The sequence below is a fragment of the Triticum dicoccoides genome, chromosome 6B (assembly GCF_002162155.2).
Source record: "Triticum dicoccoides isolate Atlit2015 ecotype Zavitan chromosome 6B, WEW_v2.0, whole genome shotgun sequence".
Classification (NCBI taxonomy): domain Eukaryota; kingdom Viridiplantae; phylum Streptophyta; class Magnoliopsida; order Poales; family Poaceae; genus Triticum; species Triticum dicoccoides.
The window spans coordinates 35,545,407-35,568,003 of record NC_041391.1 but is presented as its reverse complement, the minus strand read 5'-3'; the positions used below and the strand labels follow the sequence as shown (position 1 = coordinate 35,568,003).

The 22,597-nt window shown below is 43.4% G+C and overlaps 2 pseudogenes across 1 annotated transcript; one reads left to right on the top strand and one right to left on the bottom strand.

The window, feature by feature from the left end:
* Window positions 1-724: 724 nt before the first annotated feature.
* On the bottom strand, window positions 725-20,524 carry LOC119322487 (annotated as a pseudogene).
* Window positions 20,525-20,886: 362 nt separating this feature from the next.
* LOC119320653 lies at window positions 20,887-22,239 on the top strand (annotated as a pseudogene). The gene has a single exon (XR_005155046.1). The product of XR_005155046.1 is annotated as a ribulose bisphosphate carboxylase large chain-like (transcript).
* Window positions 22,240-22,597: the final 358 nt, after the last annotated feature.

The window sequence follows — 22,597 nt, the reverse complement described above, 5'->3', positions numbered from 1 at the left end:
TCCGCCCCTTATCCAGCTAAAGGATTTTTTCTTTTTTCCATTGATCATTATTCTATTTATTCTGACCTTCGTACTTCGATCGAGATAATCGATCGAAGTAATGGGTCTTCCTTTGTGGTGATAAATGGCCTACTTAACTCAGTGGTTAGAGTATTGCTTTCATACGGCGGGAGTCATTGGTTCAAATCCAATAGTAGGTAAGTAGGTAGAAAAATTACTAGATAGTATTGGACTTACTTCGCTTCGCTATCTAATAACTTTTTCTACCCCTCTTCCCTTTTTCTTTGTATCAACTATAAACCACTGGATTGTCTTTAATTGGATGGGGGAATCCAATTGACAGCCTCGATTCGTATCCTAGCTCGTCTGAGAGCGAGCTTCGCTTCAACCAAATCTTTCGTACCCTCAGCTTTACTCAAGTTAGCTTCGGCTATTTCAAGTGCCTTTTGAGCTTCTTCCGGATCAATATCACTACCCAGTTCCGCATCATTTCCTAAAATGATGATCTCATTATTAACTATTCTCGCAAAACCGCTCCACAGAACCGCTGTTAACCATTGGTCGTTGAGGAGGCGTATTCTCAAAGGACCCATATCTACTGCTGTGTTAATGGGGGCATGGTTTGGTAATACGCCAATTTGGCCACTATTAGTGGATAAAATGATTTCTTTCACCTCACAATCCCAAATAATTCGCTTAGGAGTCAGTACATAAAGATTTAATTTCATTTCTGTGATTTGTTTTCCTCTTCTAAGGTTATAGCTTTCGTGCTAGCTTCATCGATGTTACCCACCAAATAAAAAGCCTGTTCACGTAGGCCATCTAATTCTCCGGAAAGGATTAGTTGAAATCCCCTAATAGTTTCCGCAAGAGCAACATACTTTCCTGGATAACCAGTAAAAACTTCTGCCACAAAGAACGGTTGTGATAAGAAACGCTCAATTTTTCTTGCTCTTGCTACAGTTAAACAATCCTCTTCCGATAATTCATCCAAGCCAAGAATTGCAATAATGTCCTGAAGTTCTTTGTAACGTTGTAAAGTTTCCTTAACTCTTTGCGCAGTTTCATAATGTTCGTTGCCAACGATCCGAGGCTGTAACATAGTCGAGGTTGAATCTAAAGGATCTACTGCTGGATAAATACCCTTGGAAGCTAATCCTATGGAAAGTACGGTAGTAGCATCCAAATGTGCAAATGTTGTGGCAGGGGCAGGGTCGGTCAAATCGTCTGCAGGTACATAAACTGCTTGAATCGAAGTTATAGATCCCTTTTTAGTAGAAGCAATTATTTCTTGCAAAGAACCCATTTCTGTACTAAGAGTAGGTTGATAACCCACTGCGGAGGGCATTCTCCCTAATAAAGCGGATACCTCTGATCCTGCTTGAACAAAACGAAAGATATTATTGATAAATAAAAGCACGTCTTGCTTATTAACATCTCAGAAATATTCCGCCATAGTTAGGGCAGTTAAACCAACTCTCATACGAGCTCCCGGTGGTTCATTCATTTGGCCATAGACTAGAGCTACCTTTGATTCCTCAATATTGTTTTCATTAATTACTCCGGATTCCTTCATTTCCATATAAAGATCATTTCCTTCACGAGTCTGTTCCCCTACTCCACCAAATACGGATACGCCCCCATGAGCTTTAGCAGTGTTATTGATTAATTCCATGATCAGTACTGTTTTACCTACTCCAGCCCCCCCCCCCAAATAGTCCTATTTTTCCTCCACGTCAATAAGGAGCTAAAAGATCGACGACCTTAATACCTGTTTCAAAGATGGATAATTTATGTATCTAACTCGATAAAGGCAGGCGCAGATCTATGAATAGGGAATGTTGCACTACTATCTACAGGACCCAAATTGTCAACAGGCTCCCCAAGAACATTGAAAAATCGTCCAAGAGTAGCTCCACCGACCGGAACACTGAGAGGAGCTCCCGTGTCAATCACTTCCATTCCTCTCATCAACCCGTCCGTAGCACTCATAGCTACAGCTCTAACTCGATTATTTCCTAATAATTGTTGTACCTCACAAGCCACATTAATTTGCTTATCGTCAGTGTCTCTACTCTGGACTACCAAAGCGTTATAAATATAAGGTAACTTGCCTGGGGGAAAAGTGACATCCAGCACGGGTCCAATAATTTGATCGATACGACCTGTATTTTTTTCTTCAATTGTGGAAGCCCCGGGAGGATAAGTAGTAGGATTGGTTCTCATAATTATCACATAATTAAAAAAGGAATTTGTCGAAATTTTTCTTTTTTTATTGTTGAATAATGCCAAATCAAATCAAAAAAAATCCAAAAGTAAAAAGGAAATGAATTATTTAATTCAATAAGAGAGAAAAGGGGAACAGGACTTGATTTCGTTGCCCAAGCGAATCCCATTCAGTCGTTTACTCATGGAATGAGTCCGTTGGAAAGTTCAATCAATCTTTTTTTCATATACATTTTTCCTTTTGAGGAGGATCTGTGCCTACTCTATTTTCTTTAATGAGTTGATATTATATTAATTGAATATCCTTTTTGTTTTACGAGATTTTTGCTAAAGTTTCATTTACGCCGTTTTGGAAGGGGCTTATGAGAGTTAAGGCAGCCTTCTTTAATAGAACAAAGTTTATTGTCGGTGATGGCAATGATACACGGTTCTGGGAGGATACTTGGCTGGGTGATACACCATTGGCAATACAGTACCCAACCCTGTATCGTATTGTCCAGCGACGGGATGAGTTAGTTGCAACGGTCATGCAGTCCATTCCCCTTAATATTCAATTTCGGAGGGTGCTTGTTGGTAATAGATGGGAAGCTTGGCTTGATCTGGTGCGTAGAGTGATGGAAGTCCAGCTAGCTCATCAGCCCGACCAGTTGTGTTGGAAACTTACTAGGTCTGGACAATTTACTGTTAAGTCTATGTACATCGATGTTATTAACTCGACTGTCATTCCTAGTTCCAAATATGTTTGGAAAGTAAAAGTTCCTTTAAAAATTAAAGTGTTTATGTGGTTTGTCCATAAACAGGTTATTTTAACAAAGGACAACTTGGTTAAGCGCAATTGGACAGGATCTACTAGGTGTAGTTTCTGTGATCATGACGAGACCATTAAGCATCTCTTCTTTGAGTGTCCATTGGTGAGAATTCTGTGGCGCACCGTGCAAATTGCCTTTAACATTACTCCTCCGAGTTCGGTCGGGTCGTTATTTGGAACGTGGCTGGATGGGATAGAGTCCGATACAGCTAGACATATTCGTGTAGGAGTTTGTGCGTTGTTATGGGCAATTTGGAACTGCAGAAATGATTTAGCTTTTAACAGAATAACTACTATTCATTGTTTGCAGGTCATATTCCGTGCTACGGCGCTGATCCGTATGTGGTCCTTACTCACTCCGACGGAGGCCAGGGAGCGTTTGGTTACTGGATCTGTCCGTTGGGAGATGGTAGCGCGGGATATCTTCAACCGGTTTGGATGGCGGTCATGTAATAGGATAGGCAATTAGTTTTTCTATCTTTATTTTGCCTGCCGGTTGTGGCTTGATGGCCTTTTCTTGTTTTAGCGTCGAGGCTCTGTGTGAGCTCGCCTTCATCTTATTTCAAGACTCTATGACTTTGTTGAACCTTTTTATTTATTTAAGTGGCCGTATGCATCGTTCTGATGCAGAGGCCGGGGAGTCCCCCCTTTTCTAAAAAAAATACGCGTCTCCCTCCGGCGTGGTTGCTCGAAGCGGGCCCTCAGGAACGGCAGCGGCGGCGGCTCATGGCTGCCCGCGGCCACCACCCTGCGGGGAGCCGTCGGCGGGGACCTCAGGCACACGTGGCGCGGCTTCCCTTGCTCGCCCATGGCGGCAGGCTTCAGGCTCGCGTGACGCGGCCCTGGCCAGGTGTGAAATGCGCCACTATCCCTTGCCGGAATGCCTGTTGAGATGTAGATAACATATGTGTATTTCTTGTACAACAAGCCCTCCTCCTTCCATGTATAGTCGAGGACCTGGCTACCCTTTATACTTATATATACGTGCATATTGCACCCGATCAATATATCGTGAGTTGCATAATTCTCTACATGGTATCAGCCTTAGTCCCATCCCTCCTCCCCTAGCGCGTCGCCGTCGCCTCCCAGCCGTTGCCGCTTCCCTGCCTACGCCCGCGTCGCCGAGCCCCTCGCCATCGCCGTAGCTCCTCCCCTCGCGCCGCTGGCTCCCTGCCGCCGCCCCACTCGCGATCCCTCCCAAGCTGCCGCTAGCCACCCGCCTCCTCGCCGCTAGCCGCACTCTCCCAAAACCCAAAACCCTCGCTACCCGCTGCCTTCCACCTCCCATCTACCCGAAACCCTAAAAACCCGCCCCGGCCGCCGCCTAACCCTAGCCGCACCTAACCCTAGCCATGTCGGGTTCCAACCTGGTCTCCGACCGGTCCGCCGCCTCCACCCCTCCTGTGGTGAAGCCGCCCAACCCCTTCGACTCCTCCTCCGGCTCCTCCACCGCCACTCTTCCCGATCCCGCCTACATCCGTGATGTTCCCATTGAACGTCGCGTACCGGTGATCCTCTCCCACAAAGAGGCGAATTTCTATGCTTGGAAGACATACTTCAATCTCCTCTTTCGTGAGTATAATCTGCAGGACCACATCGACGGCACCGCCAACCTCTTCGTCCTCAACCGCGACGCCGACTGGCTGGCGATCGACGCCACCATCATACGGTGGCTCTTCCTCACCGTGTCCAAAGACATCTTCCACACTGTCGTTCGCGACAGGGACGATGCATGCACGGTGTGGAACAAGATCGTCGGTCTCTTCACCGACAACAAGCTCCAGCGGATCGTCTTCCTGCAGCAGGAATTCTTCGGGTGTCATCAAAACGACTCCTCCGTCGACGACTACTGCATGCGTCTCAAGACCCTCTCCGACGAGCTCAATGATATCGGCTTCAAGGTGGGCGATGAGTTGCTCATCTCCACGCTCACCGCCGGCCTCAATGGCGAACCCTACCTACGAGCGGGCGGTGGCTTATCTTCGTCTCGAGGAACGCCGGTTGAAGCATCTTCGCTCCCGTGCCGTTCACACCGCCTTCGCCGCCGGCGACTCACACGGTGGCCCTCCGCCCTCGGGTGCCCCCCCGGCTTCCCAGCACCATTCCAGGCGCCCCGTCCACCGGCTACTCCGGCGCAGAACGGCGCCTACGGCGCCCCGTACTAGCAGCGGCCTCCGGTCCCTGCTGCTCCTGCAGCTCTTCAACAACACTTGCCGCAGCAGCCGCAGCAACAGCAGCCGCGCCAGAGGCGCCGTCGCCGTGGCAAAGGCCAACAGCAGCAGCAACACCCGCACGCCGGCCCGTCCAACAGCAGCCGCCGCCACCTTGGGGGGTGGCCACAACCCCTGGACCGGGGTTGTGCACGCCTACACTATGCCCGTGCCCCGCCCCCCCCCCCCCCCCCCCCCCCCCCGAGCCTCCTCGGGCCCGATCCTTCCGGGCATCAGGCCTTCTTCGCCGGTCAGCAAACCGGTCCGGTCGCACCATCAACCTACTATGCTCCTGCTCCAGTTGGCTATGGCGGGCCACCTGCTAGCAATGGCGTGACCGGCTACTCGTGCTACCCTGCGTCGGCCTCTTATGATCCAGCCCTGCTTGCTGCACTTCATCAACAGCCTCCGACCGGGGCTTATTCCGGCGGTGGTGATTGGTTCATGGACATCGGTGCATCTTCGCACATGGCCGCTTACCCGGGTAACCTCTCCTCCGTGTCTCCTATTCACACTTCTTCTCGTATCATTGTTGGTAATGGTGCTGGTCTTCCTATCACTCATATTGGTTCCACAAGTTTTCCCTCAAACTCTCGACCACTTTATCTCAATAATGTTCTTGTGTCTCCCGAGCTTATTCAGAATCTAGTTTGTGTTCGTAAACTTTCTCGTGATAACTGTGTAACTGTGGAATTTGACGAAGTTGGTTTTTCTGTTAAGGACGCCCTCACCCGGATGGTTCTTCACCGCTGTGACAGTCCTGGCGATACATACTCCGTCCAGCCTCCATCATCTTCACCTGCTGGACCAGTTGCACTTTCCGCCGGTGTTGATCTCTGGCACGCCCGTCTCGGTCATCCTAGCTCCACCGCTCTTCGTCATATTATTAGGGATTTTTCTTTTACATGTAATAAAACGGATGCGCACTCTTGTCACGCATGCCGTCTGGGCAAACATGTTCGCCTTCCCTTTAGTACTTCATCCACAGTTGCGTCGTTACCTTTCGAGTTAATCCATAGTGATGTTTGGACCTCTCCTGTTGCTAGTAACACTGGTTTTTCATATTATCTTGTTATCTTGGATCACTTTTCTCACTTTCTGTGGACCTTTCCATTACGTAAGAAGTCCGACGTTGCTGCCACTCTTACGGCCTTCTACTCTTACGTAGCCACACAATTCGGTCGTCCTATTCTAGCTTTGCAAACTGACAACGGGAAAGAATTCGACAAAACTACCATCCGCAATCTTCTCTCCACACATGGCACTGTTTTTCGTCTTACCTGTCCATACACTTCACAGCAGAACGGTCGGGCAGAACGCATTCTTCGCACTCTTAACGATTGCGTCCGCACCCTCCTCTTCCACGCCTACATGCCACCCCGCTTCTGGCCTGACGCTCTCGCTACTGCGACCCTCCTCATTAACCTTCGTCCATGTCGCACCCAGTGGAACTTTACACCTCACCACCTTCTCCTCGGGTCTCCTCCTTCATACGACGGTCTTCGTATATTTGGTTGTCTCTGTTACCCTAGTATTGTCACCACCACTCCTCATAAACTTGCTCCTCGTTCCCTTCCGTGTGTCTTCCTCGGTTACCCGGCTAACACCAAGGGCTATAGATGCTATGACCCGGTTTCCCACCGTGTCATCACATCCCGCATGTTTATTTCGACGAGTTGTCTTTTCCTTTTAAACAGGAACAGTAGGAGGCTACTTCATCGGCGCCCGGTCCCTCTTTGGCCGACCCTGTCCGCCCTGGTTTTACCAACCGGCGTAGGGCGCCCCCTGGACGCGCGGCGCTCCAGCTCCTGCCCGCTGCTTCACCAGCCTCCCCAGCCTCCGAGGCGGCCTCCGAGCCGGCCTCCGAGCCGGCCTCCGCGCCGGCCTCTCCGGCTGCTTCGTCGCCAAGCCCCGTGCTGGCCTCTCCGGCTGCTTCATCACCGGGCCTCGCGCCGGCTTCACCGACCTCGCCGGCCTCGCCGGCTTCACCGACCACTGGGTCGGCTCGCTCGCCGGACTCGCCATCTTCTGCCCCGGCCTCTTCACAACCAGGCTTGGCGCCATCACCAGTAGCGGCTGCTGTGCCACCACCCGCTGGCCCTACCACGCGGTCGCGGCTGGGCGTCCATCGGCCAAGCACTCGCTACCCTCCGGACGTGTACACCTGCGTGGCTTCGACCTCTTCCTCATTGCCATCACCCTTGCCGACCTCCGCCCGTTCCGTGCTTCGCGACCCCATGTGGTTCGTCGCGATGAAGGAGGAGTTTGATGCATTGCAATGCAGTCAGACTTGGCAGCTCGTCCCCCGTCCTCCTCATGCCAACGTCATTACCGGGAAGTGGGTGTTCAAGCACAAGTTTCATCCGGATGGTACTCTCGACCGACACAAGGCTCGTTGGGTCGTACGGGGTTTTTGTCAACGAGCAGGTGTTGACTTCACCGACACTTTCACCCCGGTTGTCAAACCCGGCACAATTCGGACTGTTCTTCAGCTAGCAGTTTCTCGCTCATGGCATGTGCACCAGATGGATGTTTCGAATGCTTTTTTTCATGGTCACCTTGAGGAACAGGTGTTCTGTCAGCAGCCAACTGGATTTGTTGATGAGTCTTCTCCGGATCATGTGTGTTTGCTCTCTCGGTCTTTGTACGGACTCAAGCAAGCTCCTCGCGCCTGGTACCAGTGCATCGCAGCATTCCTTACTCAACTTGGCTTCCGCTCCACTCGCTCCGATGCTTCACTGTTTGTCTACCACCAGGGGGATGCTACTGCCTACCTACTGCTCTATGTTGACGACATCATCTTGACAGCATGCTCGCCTGCTCTTCTTCGATAGCTCACTGATCGTCTTCGTGCTGAGTTTGCCATTAAGGATTTAGGTCCTCTGCACTATTTCCTCGGGATCGAGGTTATTCGTCGAGCAGATGGCTTCTTTCTTCATCAGCGGAAGTATGCTCATGAGCTTCTGGACCGTGCCGGGATGCTTAACTGCAAACTGGCTGCCACACCTGTCGATACGAAGGCCAAGCTCTCCACCATAGATGGTTCTCCTGCTTCAGATGCTCCGTTCTACAGGTCGATCGTTGGTGCTCTTCAGTACCTCACTCTTACTCGTCCGGAGCTCCAGTACGCTGTGCAGCAGGTTTGCCTCCATATGCATGCTCCACGTGATGCTCACTGGACCGCGGTCAAGCGCATTCTGCGCTATATCCGTGGCACCTTGGATCTTGGGTTGTCACTTCAGGCTTCATCATCTCTGGACATGACGGCTTATTCTGACGCCGATTGGGCCGGCTGCCCTGACACGCGCCGCTCGACCTCTGGTTATTGCGTCTACCTTGGACCATCGCTCATCTCCTGGTCGTCCAAGCGGCAGCCCGTTGTCTCCCGCTCTAGTGCTGAAGCAGAGTACCGCGCCGTTGCCAACGTCGTCGCCGAGTGTTCCTGGCTTCGTCAGCTGCTGCATGAGCTCTTGTCTCCGGTTGACAAGGCTACGATTGTCTACTGTGACAATGTTTCTGCGGTCTACCTCTCCGCCAACCCGGTTCATCATCGACGCACCAAGAACATTGGTCATGTACGCGTGCTACATGTCCCTACGTCCCAACAGTTTGCTGATATCATGACCAAGGGCTTGGCTACAGCGTCTTTTGAGGAGTTCCGATCCAGTCTTTGCGTTGACCATGGTGCTGCTTCGACTGCGGGGGGGGGGGTGTTGAGATGTAGATAACATATGTGTATTTCTTGTACAACAAGCCCTCCTCCTTCCATGTATAGTCGAGGACGTGGCTACTCTTTGTACTTATATATACGTGCATATTGCACCCGATCAATATATCGTGAGTTGCATAATTCTCTACAATGCCAACTGCCAAAGCGGTGAGGATGGTTACGGGGTAAAAAAAGTTTCCCACTGGAAGAAACGAAGAGAAAACCTTATCTCTTTGCCAGTTTCGCATCATGATCTATGCATTTACAGGAATTAGCAAATCGTGTTGAATCAGTGGTCTAGGCCAATATTAGCACAATACTTCTGGGATTTCCCAAATTGGCCCTGTAAATAGTGCTATATTTATTAGTATTAATCTATTTTAGATCTTGTTATTCTCAGTATTTGTGTCTTCAATATTGTACTCTGTGTTGAGCAATGTGTACTCCAGAACAAAACTATTACGTAAATGATCTCCGTGTTCATGACATGGTGAAATTATTTACCTTCACTATTTATAGTTGAGATTTTCAGTTTCATGCAAATAAAGATCAATTCCTCTTAATTGTGCCTTTTGGTTTAATACGAGCAATAATTGATATACAAAATTCTATGTGATTTCTTCAAATTGATGTGTTGGGATCACGTGGTAGAGTGTAGATCTACTACATTGCAGATTATCTACCTTTACTGTTTAATCCTATATGTTGTCATTGTTGACATTATGATTTCCAAAGTGATCTCCTATATGATTGCCAAAGTGCTCTCCCATACATTTTATTAAGTCATGACATAAGGCATTTGAAGTGAAAGTATCTACTGATTTCATCGGATTGTGCTCTAGATCTACTCCAGAAATTTCTTTGGGGGATTGTCTACAAAGTGTTATGCTTAAGAATTTGAAGTTCATACAAATAGTTTCAAGCCAACTTCTTCAAATTTTCACTAATTTTGCAAAGTTCATTACAACATAAACCATGATGGTTTTTTATTTACTCATCATAAATTAATTATCTCTAGTCTACCAATATAGGTAGCTGATGGCTAGAGAATTTGAGGCATTCGCCCTCAATGGCCGCAACTACCCTGCTTGGGCCATAGACATCACGATCATCTTATGTCTCGTGGGATAATGTGTGCAATCCAGGACCCGTAGGATGTTGGAAATATGCCCTATCGGAAATAATAAATATGTTATTATCATATTTCCTTGTTCATGATAAATATTTATTATTCATGCTACAATTGTATTGACCGGAAACTTAAATACATGTGTGGATACATAAACGAATATTGTGTCCCTAGTAAGCCTCTACTAGACTAGCTCGTTGATCAAACATGGTTAAGGATTCCTAACCATAGATATGATTTGTCATTTGATAAGGGGATCACATCATTAGGAGAATAATTTGATGGATAGACCCAATATATAGTAAGCTTAGCATCAGATCGTATCACTTAGTTTAATTGCTACAACTTTCTTCATGTCAAGTATATATATGTTCCTTAGACCATGAGATCATGCCACTGCTGAATACCGGAAGAATACTTTGTGGGTTATCAATTGTCACTTCATAACTGGATCATCATAAAGGTGCTCTATAGGTATTTTAGTAAGTGTTTGTTGGGTTGCATGGATCGAGATTGGGATTCGTCACTCCGTGTGATGGAGAGATATCTCTGGGCCTTCTCGGTAATACACCGTCATGAATAGCTTGCAAGCATGTGACAAATGTGTTAAGTTACGGGGCTCTTGTATTACGGAACCAGTAAAGAGACTTGCCGGTAACGAGATTGAACTAGGTATGGCAATATCGACGATTGAATCTCGGCCAAGTAACATATCACCGGACAAAGGGAAATGTATACGGGATTAACTAAATCCTTGACATTGTGGTTGAAACCGATAAAGAGCTTCGTCGAATATGTAGGACTCAATATGGGCATCCGGGTCCCGCTATTGATTATTGTTCAGAGAGGAGTCATGGTCATGTCTGCATGTTCTCGAACCCGTAGGGTCACACACTTAATGTTACCACGGGAGATGAATAATGCTTTGTTAGCTCCTTATTCGGCTGAAGAGGTCAAGAAGGCACTTTTCGATATTGGCGATCTAAAGGCCCCAAGATCGGATGGCTTGCACATGATAGTTTACAAGAGGTTTTGGCCCATGCTTGGAGAAGATCTTGTTGATCAAGTGTTGAAGGTTGTCAATTAAGGTACAATCCCACCGGGTTGGAATGACATTGCTATAGTTTTGATCCTGAAAATAAATTCTCCAGAGAAAGTGACTCAGTTCCAGCTTATCAGCCTATGCAATGTTCTGTACAAGGTAATCTCAAAGATGCTAGCAGCAAGACTTAAACCTTTATTAGGAGATATTATTAGCCCAACACAGAGTGATATTATTCATGAGCGTATGATCATAGACAATGTCTTGGTAGCTTATCAAAGTTTTCATGCGATAAAGAATAGGAGAGATGGCCATAATGGCTTGCGGGCAGTGAATATGGACATGCATAAGGTATATGACCGGGTTGAATGGCCGTTTCTGGAAGGTGTTCTGTTGAAATTGGGATTACGTGAAGAGTGGGTTAAACTGGTTATACAATATGTTAGTATAGTGGAATACCGTGTACGTTTTAACTTAGAAGAAACATGAACTTTTAAACCATCTAGAGGCTTGAGACTAGGCGATCCATTGTCGCCTTATTTGTTTCTGTTATGTACTGAAGGATTGACTGTTTTGCTGAATAAAGTTGACGAGAAAGGGAAGCTTGAGGGAGTGAAGGTGTTTAGGGAAGCACTGGCCAACACTAATCTATTGTTTGCCGATGATTTATAATCCTAATGAAGGCCAATACTGAGAATGTTGAGTGTTTGAAAGAAATCCTTGCATCATATTGTTCCACTTCAGGACAGAAGGTTAGTGTGGACAAGTCAAGTGTGTTTTTAGACCTAATACTAGAGTTGAGATGAAGGAACAAATTTGCAGTAGTTTGAATATAATGACCGAGTCGGATACTTATCTAGGCTTACCATCAACTATGGGTTTAGAGTTTTTGGTGGATTGAGTTATGAAAAGAATTATGGGATGGAAGGAAAGGCAACTTTTAACAGGAGGAAAGGAAGTGCTACTCAAATCAATTGTACAGGCTATACCATCTTATTCAATGTGGGTTTTCAAATTTTCAAAACAGATTTGTAAAGAAATTACAGACGCGATGTTGCATTATTGGTGGGATGACAGTGTTAGTTAGAGGAGAATGCACTAGTTTGCGTGGTGGAAGTTGTGTGTGCGAAAGAAATAAGGTGGAATGGGATTTCAATATATTCATTGTTTAACATAGCCCTGCTTGCAAAACAGGCTTAGAGATTAATTGATAATCTGGATTCCCTTTGTGCCCGTGTTCTCAAAGCCAAATATTATCTAGATTGTGACATTTTTGAATGCAGCTCCGAAAAAAGAGCCTCATTCACATGGCAAAGTATTATGTCAAGGGTGCAGACACTTAAAAGAGGTCATATATGGAGGATTAGTGATGGTAGTTGGATCAATGTTTGGGATGATGAATATGGATCCCTAACTCACCTACTAGGAAAGTGATCACGGCTCGTGAAGGCAATTTACTATTAAAAGTAAGTGATTTCATTGCCCTGTTATGAGTCGTTGGGATGAAGAGTTGGTTTCTCAAACATTCGGTCAAGTTGATGTGGCACGGATCATTGCGATTTGATACGTCTCCAACGTATCTATAATTTTTTATTGTTCCATGCTATTATATTATCTATTTTGAATGTTTAATGGGCATTAATATGCTATTTCATATTATTTTTGGGACTAACCTATTAACCGAGGGGCCAGTGCCAATTTTTGTTTTTTTGCCTATTTTAGAGTTTTGCGGAAAAGGAATACCAAACAGAGTCCAAACGGATTGAAACCTTTGCGATGATCTTTCTTGGACCGAAATCAAACCAAAAAACTTGGAGATGAAGTCGGAGACGCGACGAGGAAGCCACGAGGCAGGAGGGCACGCCCAGGGGCGTAGGCGCACCCCCCACCCTCGTGGGCCCCTCGTGGCTCCCCTGACCTAGTTCCTTTGCCTATATATACTCTTATACCCTAAAAACATCAGGGGGAGCCACAAAACCACTTTTCCACCACCGCAACCTTCTGTACCCGAGAGATCCCATCTTGGGGCCTTTTCCGGCGTCCTGGTGGAGGGGGATTCGATCACGGAAAGCTTCTATATCAACGCCATTACCTCTCTGATGAAGCGTGAGTAGTTTATCACAGACCTTCGGGTCCATAGTTATTAGCTAGATGTATTCTTCTCTCTCTTTCATTCTCAATACCATGTTCTCCTCGATGTTCTTGGAGATCTATTCGATGTAATACTCTTTTGCGGTGTGTTTTCCGAGATCCTATGAATTGTGGATTTATGATCAAGATTATCTATGAATATTATTTGGTTCTTCTCTGAATTCTTATATGCATGATTTGATATCTTTGCAAGTCTCTTCGAATTATCTGTTTAGTTTGGCCTACTAGATTGATCTTTCTTGCAATGGGAGATGTGCTTAGCTTTGTGTTCAATCTTGCAATGTCCTTTGCCAGTGACAGTAGGGGCAGCAAGGCACGTATTGTATTGTTGCCATCGAGGATAACAAGATGGGGTTTTCATCATATTGATTGAGTTAATTCCTCTACATAATGTCATCTTGCTTAATGTGTTACTCCGTTCTTTATGAACTTAATACTCTAGATGCATGCTGGATAGTGGTCGATGTGTGGAGTAATAGTAGTAGATGCAGGCAGGAGTCGGTCTACTTGACATGGACGTGATGCCTATGTTCATGATCATTGCCTTAGATGTCATCATAATTATGCGATTTTCTATCAATTGCTCGGTAGTAATTTGTTCACCCACCGTAATATATGCTATCTTGAGAGAAGCCACTGGTGAAAACTATGGCCCCTGGGTCTCTTTTTCATTATATTGAATCTCGTTTACATCTTGCTAGTTTTCGATCTATTATTTTGCAATCTTTACTTTTCAATCTATAAACCAAAAATACCAAAAATATTTACTTTACCGTTTATCTATCTCAATCAGATCTCACTTTTGAGAGTGGCCGTGAAGGGATTGACAACCTCTTTATCGTGTTGGTTGCAAGTTGTTGATTGTTTGCGCAGGTATTCGGTGACTTGTGCTTCGTCTCCTACTGGATTGATACCTTGGTTCTCAAAACTGAGGTTAATAATTATGCTACTTTGCTGCATCACTCTTTCCTCTTCAAGGGAAAACCAACGCAAGCTCAAGAGGTAGCAAGAAAATGTCATTTGTGGTTACATTTATAGCAAGAGACGCACTGCCATCACGCGGCATTAATTCAGCAGGCTCAAAACTTTGAACACTGGTGCACGTGTAAAATATAGCTATGTTTGTTGTTGTTCCACTTCGCAATGGACGATTCATCCTTGTTTGTTGCAGCACTCAGTTTTGGGCTACTTTAATTGTGGATGGGCACCACAAAGCGTCAACAGTTCTTCAACAATTGCATCACCTTCTATCGGAGAATAAAGGTCATTAGGGGAAGAAACAAATGGCTACAACAATTGTCATGTGAAGTTTGGCGAAGGAAAGACGTCTGACCACACACCATGTTCGTTTGTTGATCTTGCGCATTGGTACAGCCCTATAAATAAATGAACACGGGTCTCCAGGATGAAGGGTCATGCCACAAACCACTAGCTCACTATAGAAGTTGTGATAAAACAGTAGGGCACGTCCAATTAAAGGGAAAAGTGCCGATTATTCCACTGATTTTCTAGGTTTTTTCAATGTATTTTCACTCGATTTCTCTGCTTTTACTCGGTTTCTTTATTTTCACTTATTTTTGCTTTGTTTTTCTTTGTTTGTTTCTAAATTTCATCGGTCTTTTTTCTTTACTTCTTCAGTTTTGTTTGGTTCTTTCTCATTTTTTATCATTTTTTGTGTTTTTCTAGGGTTTCACTGTTTTTCCATACACAATTTTTGTATATATCTGCATTTTTCTAATACATATTTAATATTTTTTAAATACAATATTAACATTTTTCTAATACATAGTCAATACTTTTATGTACACATTTAATATTTTCAAATGCTTGATTAACATTTTCTAAATACAAGATTGAATTATTTTAATATAACATCACCACTATTGCAATACACATTTAACATATTTCAAATGCTTGATTAACATTTTTTGGAATACAATTTTAACATTTTTATCAATACATGTTCAACATTTTTTTCTATACATGTTTAATATTTTTCAAATGCTTGATTAACATTGTTGAAATACTTGTTTCAGATTTTTCCTCAAATGCTTAGATTAATATTTTAAAATACAAGTTTAATATTTTTTAATACATGGTCAACATAATTTCTACACACACTTAACATTTTTCAAATGTTTGATCAACATTTTTGAAATACTTGCTTAATTTTTTTAATTGCTTGGATTAAACTTTATAAGAACATGTCCAACTTTTTTCTTACACATTACACATATTTTGTATACAAGAGAAAAAAAATTACACATTTCACATTTTTCTAATGCTTGGTTAACAATTTTTCAAATGTTTGTTGTAAAATGTTCTTCTAATATATTTATTTAGATTATTTGGATGCATAAATGAAATAAAAAATGAAACAACAGCGTGAAGACAGACGAGGTTGTGCCCTCCCGCTTGTTTGGGGCTCGCATGAAAAAAAACACTTAAAACAATTAGAGAAGAAAAAGGGATGTAGCGTCTGGCTTGACTTGAGGCTTCCCTACGTCTCACTATAATAGAGAAGGGTAAAGCTAAATTCCTGCCGACTGTTCGTTAGGGACAGGCACGCACGCTTCATGTTGTAAACGACCAAGAGCCAATCCGAATTGATCTTGTAACAGATCCGCAACCGAACGAATACGTTTATTTTTCAAGTGATTCATATCGTCATCGTCAAGTATACCCGTTCCAAATTTCATTCCAATCAAATGATCCGTAGCAGCCAATACATCTCGTGGTAACAAGAATGTATTGTTCTGAGGTATATCAAGATTAAGTCTCCGATTCATATTTCGTCGACCAATCCTTCCTAATTCACATTTTTGTTGAAAAAATTTCTTTTGTAATTCCTCGCATAAGGACTCCGAAAATACCAGGTCCCCACCTACACAAGCAAATTGTTGATAAAAGTCCAAAATAGCCTTTTCTTTTGACTCAATCCTCTTCTTCTCCTTAGCATTCGGGAAAGACAAGAAAATTTCAGGGTAGGAAACATTATCTAGAATTTCTCTTAGATTCGAACCCATAGCTGATGATAGAACTAGAATAGATATCTTTTGTTTTCTACTCACGCGAGCCCATATCCTTTTATTTTTTATCAATTGCTAATTCCGATCTCCCTCCCTAATCTGATATTATAGTCCCAGTGTAGATAGAAATTCCCTTATGATCTAATTCCGAGCGGTAGTTAATACCAGGACTTAGGAGGGAAAGTCGATTTATGGATGGAATCAAATACGCAGTATTTACAGAAAAAAGTCTTCGTTTATTGGGAAAGAATCAATATACTTTTAATGTCGAATCGGGATTCACTAAGACAGAAATAAAGCATTGGGTCGAACTCTTCTTTGGTGTTAAGGTGGTAGCTGTGAATAGCCATCGACTACCTGGAAAAGGTAGAAGAATAGGACCTATTCTGGGCCATACAATGCATTACAGACGTATGATCATTACCCTTCAACCGGGTTATTCTATTCCACTTCTAGATAGAGAAAAAAACTAAAGGAGAATACTTAATAATACGGCGAAACATTTATACAAAACACCTATCCCGAGCACATGCAAGGGAACCGTAGACAGGCAAGTGAAATCCAATCCACGAAATAATTTGATCCATGGACGGCACCGTTGTGGTAAAGGTCGTAATTCCAGAGGAATCATTACCGCAAGGCATAGGGGTGGAGGTCATAAGCGCCTATACCATAAAATAGATTTTCGACGGAATCAAAAAGACATATCTGGTAGAATCGTAACCATAGCATACGACCCTAATCGAAATGCATACATTTGTCTCATACACTATGGGGATGGTGAGAAGAGATATATTTTACATCCCAGAGGGGCTATAATTGGAGATACTATTATTTCTGGTACAAAAGTTCCTATATCAATGGGAAATGCCCTACCTTTGAGTGCGGTTTGAACTATTGATTTACGTAATTGGAAGTAACCAATTAGGTTTACGACGAAACCTATAAATCGATCACTGATCCAATTTGACTACCTCTACGGGATAGACTTCAATAGAAAACTGTTGAGTAACGGCAGCAAGTGGTTGAGTTTAGTAGTTCCTCATAGAAAATTATTGGCTCTAGAGATATGGTAATATGGAGAAGACAAAATTGTTTGAAGCACTCACAGAACCGGAAGCGCCCCTTGTTTCAAAGAGAGGAGGACGGGTTATTCACATTTAATTTGATGGTCAGAGGCAAATTGAAAAGCTAAGAAGTGGTAATTAAGACCCCCGGGGGAAAATAGGGATGTCTCCTACGTTACCCATAATATGTGGAAGTATCGACGTAATTTCATAGAGTCATTCGATCTGAATGCTACATGAATAACATAAGCCAGATGACGGAACGCAGGGACCTAGGATGTAGAAGATCATAACATGAGCGATTCGGCAGATTTGGATTCCTTTCCTATATATCCACTCATGTGGTACTTCATCATATGATTCGTATAAGATCCATCTGTCTAGAGATCGTCATATACATCTAGAAAGCCGTATGCTTTGGAAGAAGCTTGTACAGTTTGGGAAGGGGTTTTTTGAGGGAAAAGATGAATCTACTTCAACCGATATGCCCTTAGGCACGGCCATGCATAACAGAAATCACATGTGGAAGGGGTGGGCAATTAGCTAGAGTAGCAGGTGTTGTAGCGAAACTCATTGCAAAAGAGGGTAAATCGGCCACTTTAAGATTACCATCTGGGGAGGTCCGTTTAGTATCCCAAAACTGCTTAGCAACAGTCGGACAAGTGGGTAATGTTGGGGTGAACCAAAAAAGTTTGGGTAGAGCCGGATCTAAGTGTTGGCTAGTTAAACGCCCCGTAGTAAGAGGGGTAGTTATGAACCCTGTGGACCACAACCATGGGGGCGGTGAAGGGAAAGCTCCCATTGGTAGAAAAAAAACCACAACCCCTTGGGGTTATCCTGCGCTTGGAAGAAGAACTAGGAAAAGGAAAAAATATAGCGATAGTTTTATTCTTCATCGCCGTAAGTAAATACGTAACTAGGAATATGGAAAATTGCATTTTTGGAATTTGCAATAATGCGATGGGCGAACGACGGGAATTGAACCCGCGCATGGTGGATTCACAATCCACTGCCTTGATCCACTTGGCTACATCCGCCCCTTATCTAGCTAAAGGATTTTTTCTTTTTTCCATTGATCATTATTCTATTTATTCTGACCTTCGTACTTCGATCGAGATAATCGATCGAAGTAATGGGTCTTCCTTTGTGGTGATAAATTGCCTACTTAACTCAGTGGTTAGAGTATTGCTTTCATACGGCGGGAGTCATTGGTTCAAATCCAATAGTAGGTAAGTAGGTAGAAAAATTACTAGATAGCATTGGACTTACTTCGCTTCGCTATCTAATAACTTTTTCTACCCCTGTTCCCTTTTTCTTTGTATCAACTATAAACCACTGGATTGTCTTTAATTGGATGGGGGAATCCAATTGACAGCCTCGATTCGTATCCTAGCTCGTCTGAGAGTGAGCTTCGCTTCAACCAAATCTTTCGTACCCTCAGCTTTACTCAAGTTAGCTTCGGCTATTCCAAGTGCCTTTTGAGCTTCTTCCGGATCAATATCACTACCCAGTTCCGCATCATTTCCTAAAATGATGATCTCATTATTAACTATTCTCGCAAAAACGCTCCACAGAACCGTTGTTAACCATTGGTCGTTGAGGAGGCGTATTCTCAAAGGACCCATATCTACTGCTGTGTTAATGGGGGCGTGGTTTGGTAATACGCCAATTTGGCCACTATTAGTGGATAAAATGATTTCTTTCACCTCACAATCCCAAATAATTCGCTTAGGAGTCAGTACATAAAGATTTAATTTCATTTCTGTGATTTGTTCTCCTGTTCTAAGGTTATAGCTTTCGTGCTAGCTTCATCGATGTTACCCACCAAATAAAAAGCCTGTTCAGGTAGGCCGTCTAATTCTCCGGAAAGGATTAGTTGAAATCCCCTAATAGTTTCCGCAAGAGCAACATACTTTCCTAGATAACCAGTAAAAACTTCTGCCACAAAGAACGGTTGTGATAAGAAACGCTCAATTTTTCTTGCTCTTGCTACAGTTAAACAATCCTCTTCCGATAATTCATCCAAGCCAAGAATTGCAATAATGTCCTGAAGTTCTTTGTAACGTTGTAAAGTTTCCTTAACTCTTTGCGCAGTTTCATAATGTTCGTTGCCAACGATCCGAGGCTGTAACATAGTCGAGGTTGAATCTAAAGGATCTACTGCTGGATAAATACCCTTGGAAGCTAATCCTATGGAAAGTATGGTAGTAGCATCCAAATGTGCAAATGTTGTGGCAGGGGCAGGGTCGGTCAAATCGTCTGCAGGTACATAAACTGCTTGAATCGAAGTTATAGATTCCTTTTTAGTAGAAGCAATTATTTCTTGCAAAGAACCCATTTCTGTACTAAGAGTAGGTTGATAACCCACTACGGAGGGCATTCTCCCTAATAAAGCAGATACCTCTGATCCTGCTTGAACAAAACGAAAGATATTATCGATAAATAAAAGCACGTCTTGCTAATTAACATCTCGGAAATATTCCGCCATAGTTAGGGCAGTTAAACCAACTCTCATACGAGCTCCCGGTGGTTCATTCATTTGGCCATAGACTAGAGCTACCTTTGATTCCTCAATATTGTTTTCATTAATTACTCCGGATTCCTTCATTTCCATATAAAGATCATTTCCTTCACGAGTCTGTTCCCCTACTCCACCGAATACGGATACGCCCCCATGAGCTTTAGCAATGTTATTGATTAATTCCATGATCAGTACTGTTTTACCTACTCTAGCCCCCCCCCCCCAAATAGTCCTATTTTTCCTCCACGTCGATAAGGAGCTAAAAGATCGACGACCTTAATACCTGTTTCAAAGATGGATAATTTCCTATCTAACTCGATAAAGGCAGGACCCAAATTGTCAACAGGCTCCCCAAGAACGTTGAAAAATCGTCCAAGAGTAGCTCCACCGACCGGAACACTGAGAGGAGCTCCCGTGTCAATCACTTCCATTCCTCTCATCAACCCATCCATAGCACTCATAGCTACAGCTCTAACTCGATTATTTCCTAATAATTGTTGTACCTCACAAGTCACATTAATTTGCTTATCATCAGTGTCTCTACTCTGGACTACCAAAGCGTTATAAATATAAGGTAACTTGCCTGGGGGAAAAGTGACATCCAGCACGGGTCCAATAATTCGATAGATACGACCTGTATTTTTTTCTTCAATTGTGGAAGCCCCGGGAGGAGAAGTAGTAGGATTGGTTCTCATAATTATCACATAATTAAAAAAAGGAATTTGTAGAAATTTTTCTTTTTTTATTGTTGAATAATGCCAAATCAAATCAAAAAAATCCAAAAGTAAAAAGGAAATGAATTATTTAATTCAATAAGAGAGAAAAGGGGAACAGGACTTGATTTCGTTGCCCAAGCGAATCCCATTCAGTCGTTTACTCATGGAATGAGTCCGTTGGAAAGTTCAATCAATCTTTTTTTCATATACATTTTGCCTTTTGTGGAGGATCTGTGCCTACTCTATTTTCTCTAATGAGTTGATATTATATTAATTGAATATCCTTTTTGTTTTACGAGATTTTTGCTAAAGTTTCATTTACGCCTAATTAACATCGAGTAGACCCTGTTATTGTGAGAATTCTTAATTCAAGAGTTATAGGGAGGGACTTATGTCACCACAAACAGAAACTAAAGCAGGTGTTGGATTTAAAGCTGGTGTTAAAGATTATAAATTGACTTACTACACCCTAGAGTATGAAACTAAGGATACTGATATCTTGGTAGCATTCCGAGTAAGTCCTCAGCCTGGGGTTCCGCCCGAAGAAGCAGGGGCTGCAGTAGCTGCCGAATCTTCTACTGGTACATGGACAACTGTTTGGACTGATGGACTTACCAGTCTTGATTGTTACAAAGGACGATGCTATCACATCGAGCCTGTTGCTGGGGAAGACAGCCAATGGATCTGTTATGTAGCTTATCCATTAGACCTATTTGAAGAGGGTTCCGTTACTAACATGTTTACTTCCATTGTAGGTAACGTATTTGGTTTCAAAGCCCTACGTGCTCTACGTTTGGAGGATCTACGAATTCCCCCTACTTATTCAAAAACTTTCCAAGGCCCGCCTCATGGTATCCAAGTTGAAAGAGATAAGTTGAACAAGTATGGTCGTCCTTTATTGGGATGTACTATTAAACCAAAATTGGGATTATCTGCAAAAAATTATGGTAGAGCGTGTTATGAGTGTCTACGTGGTGGACTTGATTTTACCAAAGATGATGAAAACGTAAACTCACAACCATTTATGCGCTGGAGAGACCCTTTTGTCTTTTGTGCCGAAGCTATTTATAAATCACAGGCCGAAACCGGTGAAATCAAGGGGCATTACTTGAATGCGACTGCGGGTACATGTGAAGAAATGATTAAGAGAGATGTATTTGCAAGAGAATTAGGGGTTCCTATTGTAATGCATGACTACTTAACTGGGGGATTCACCGCAAATACTACTTTGGCTCATTATTGCCGCGACAATGGCCTACTTCTTCACATTCACCGTGCAATGCATGCAGTTATTGATAGACAGAAAAATCATGGTATGCATTTCCGCGTATTAGCTAAAGCATTGCGTATGTCTGGGGGAGATCATATCCACTCCGGTACAGTAGTAGGTAAGTTAGAAGGGGAACGCGAAATGACTTTAGGCTTTGTTGATTTATTGCGCGATGATTTTATTGAAAAAGATTGTGCTCGCGGTATCTTTTTCACTCAGGGTATCCATGCCAGGTGTTATACCGGTAGCTTCAGGTGGTATTCATGTTTGGCATATGCCAGCTCTGACCGAAATCTTTGGGGACGATTCTGTATTACAATTTGGTGGAGGAACTTTAGGACATCCCATAAAAAAGATTTGAGCCGAATAAAAATAGATCATGATATGATCATGAGACTTGACAAATCGAGATTCGTCTATTCTATATATCTAGAATATATATATTAAGGTATAATACAATAAAGAAATACAAATAAAATAATAAAATATAGTATTATCATATGATAATGGAATCAAATACGCAATATTCACAGAAAAAAGTCTTCGTTTATTGGGAAAGAATCAATATACTTTTAATGTTGAATCGGGATTCACTAAGACAGAAATAAAGCATTGGGTCGAACTCTTCTTTGGTGTTAAGGTGGTAGCTGTGAATAGCCATCGACTACCTGGAAAAGGTAGAAGAATAGGACATATTCTGGGCCATACAATGTATTACA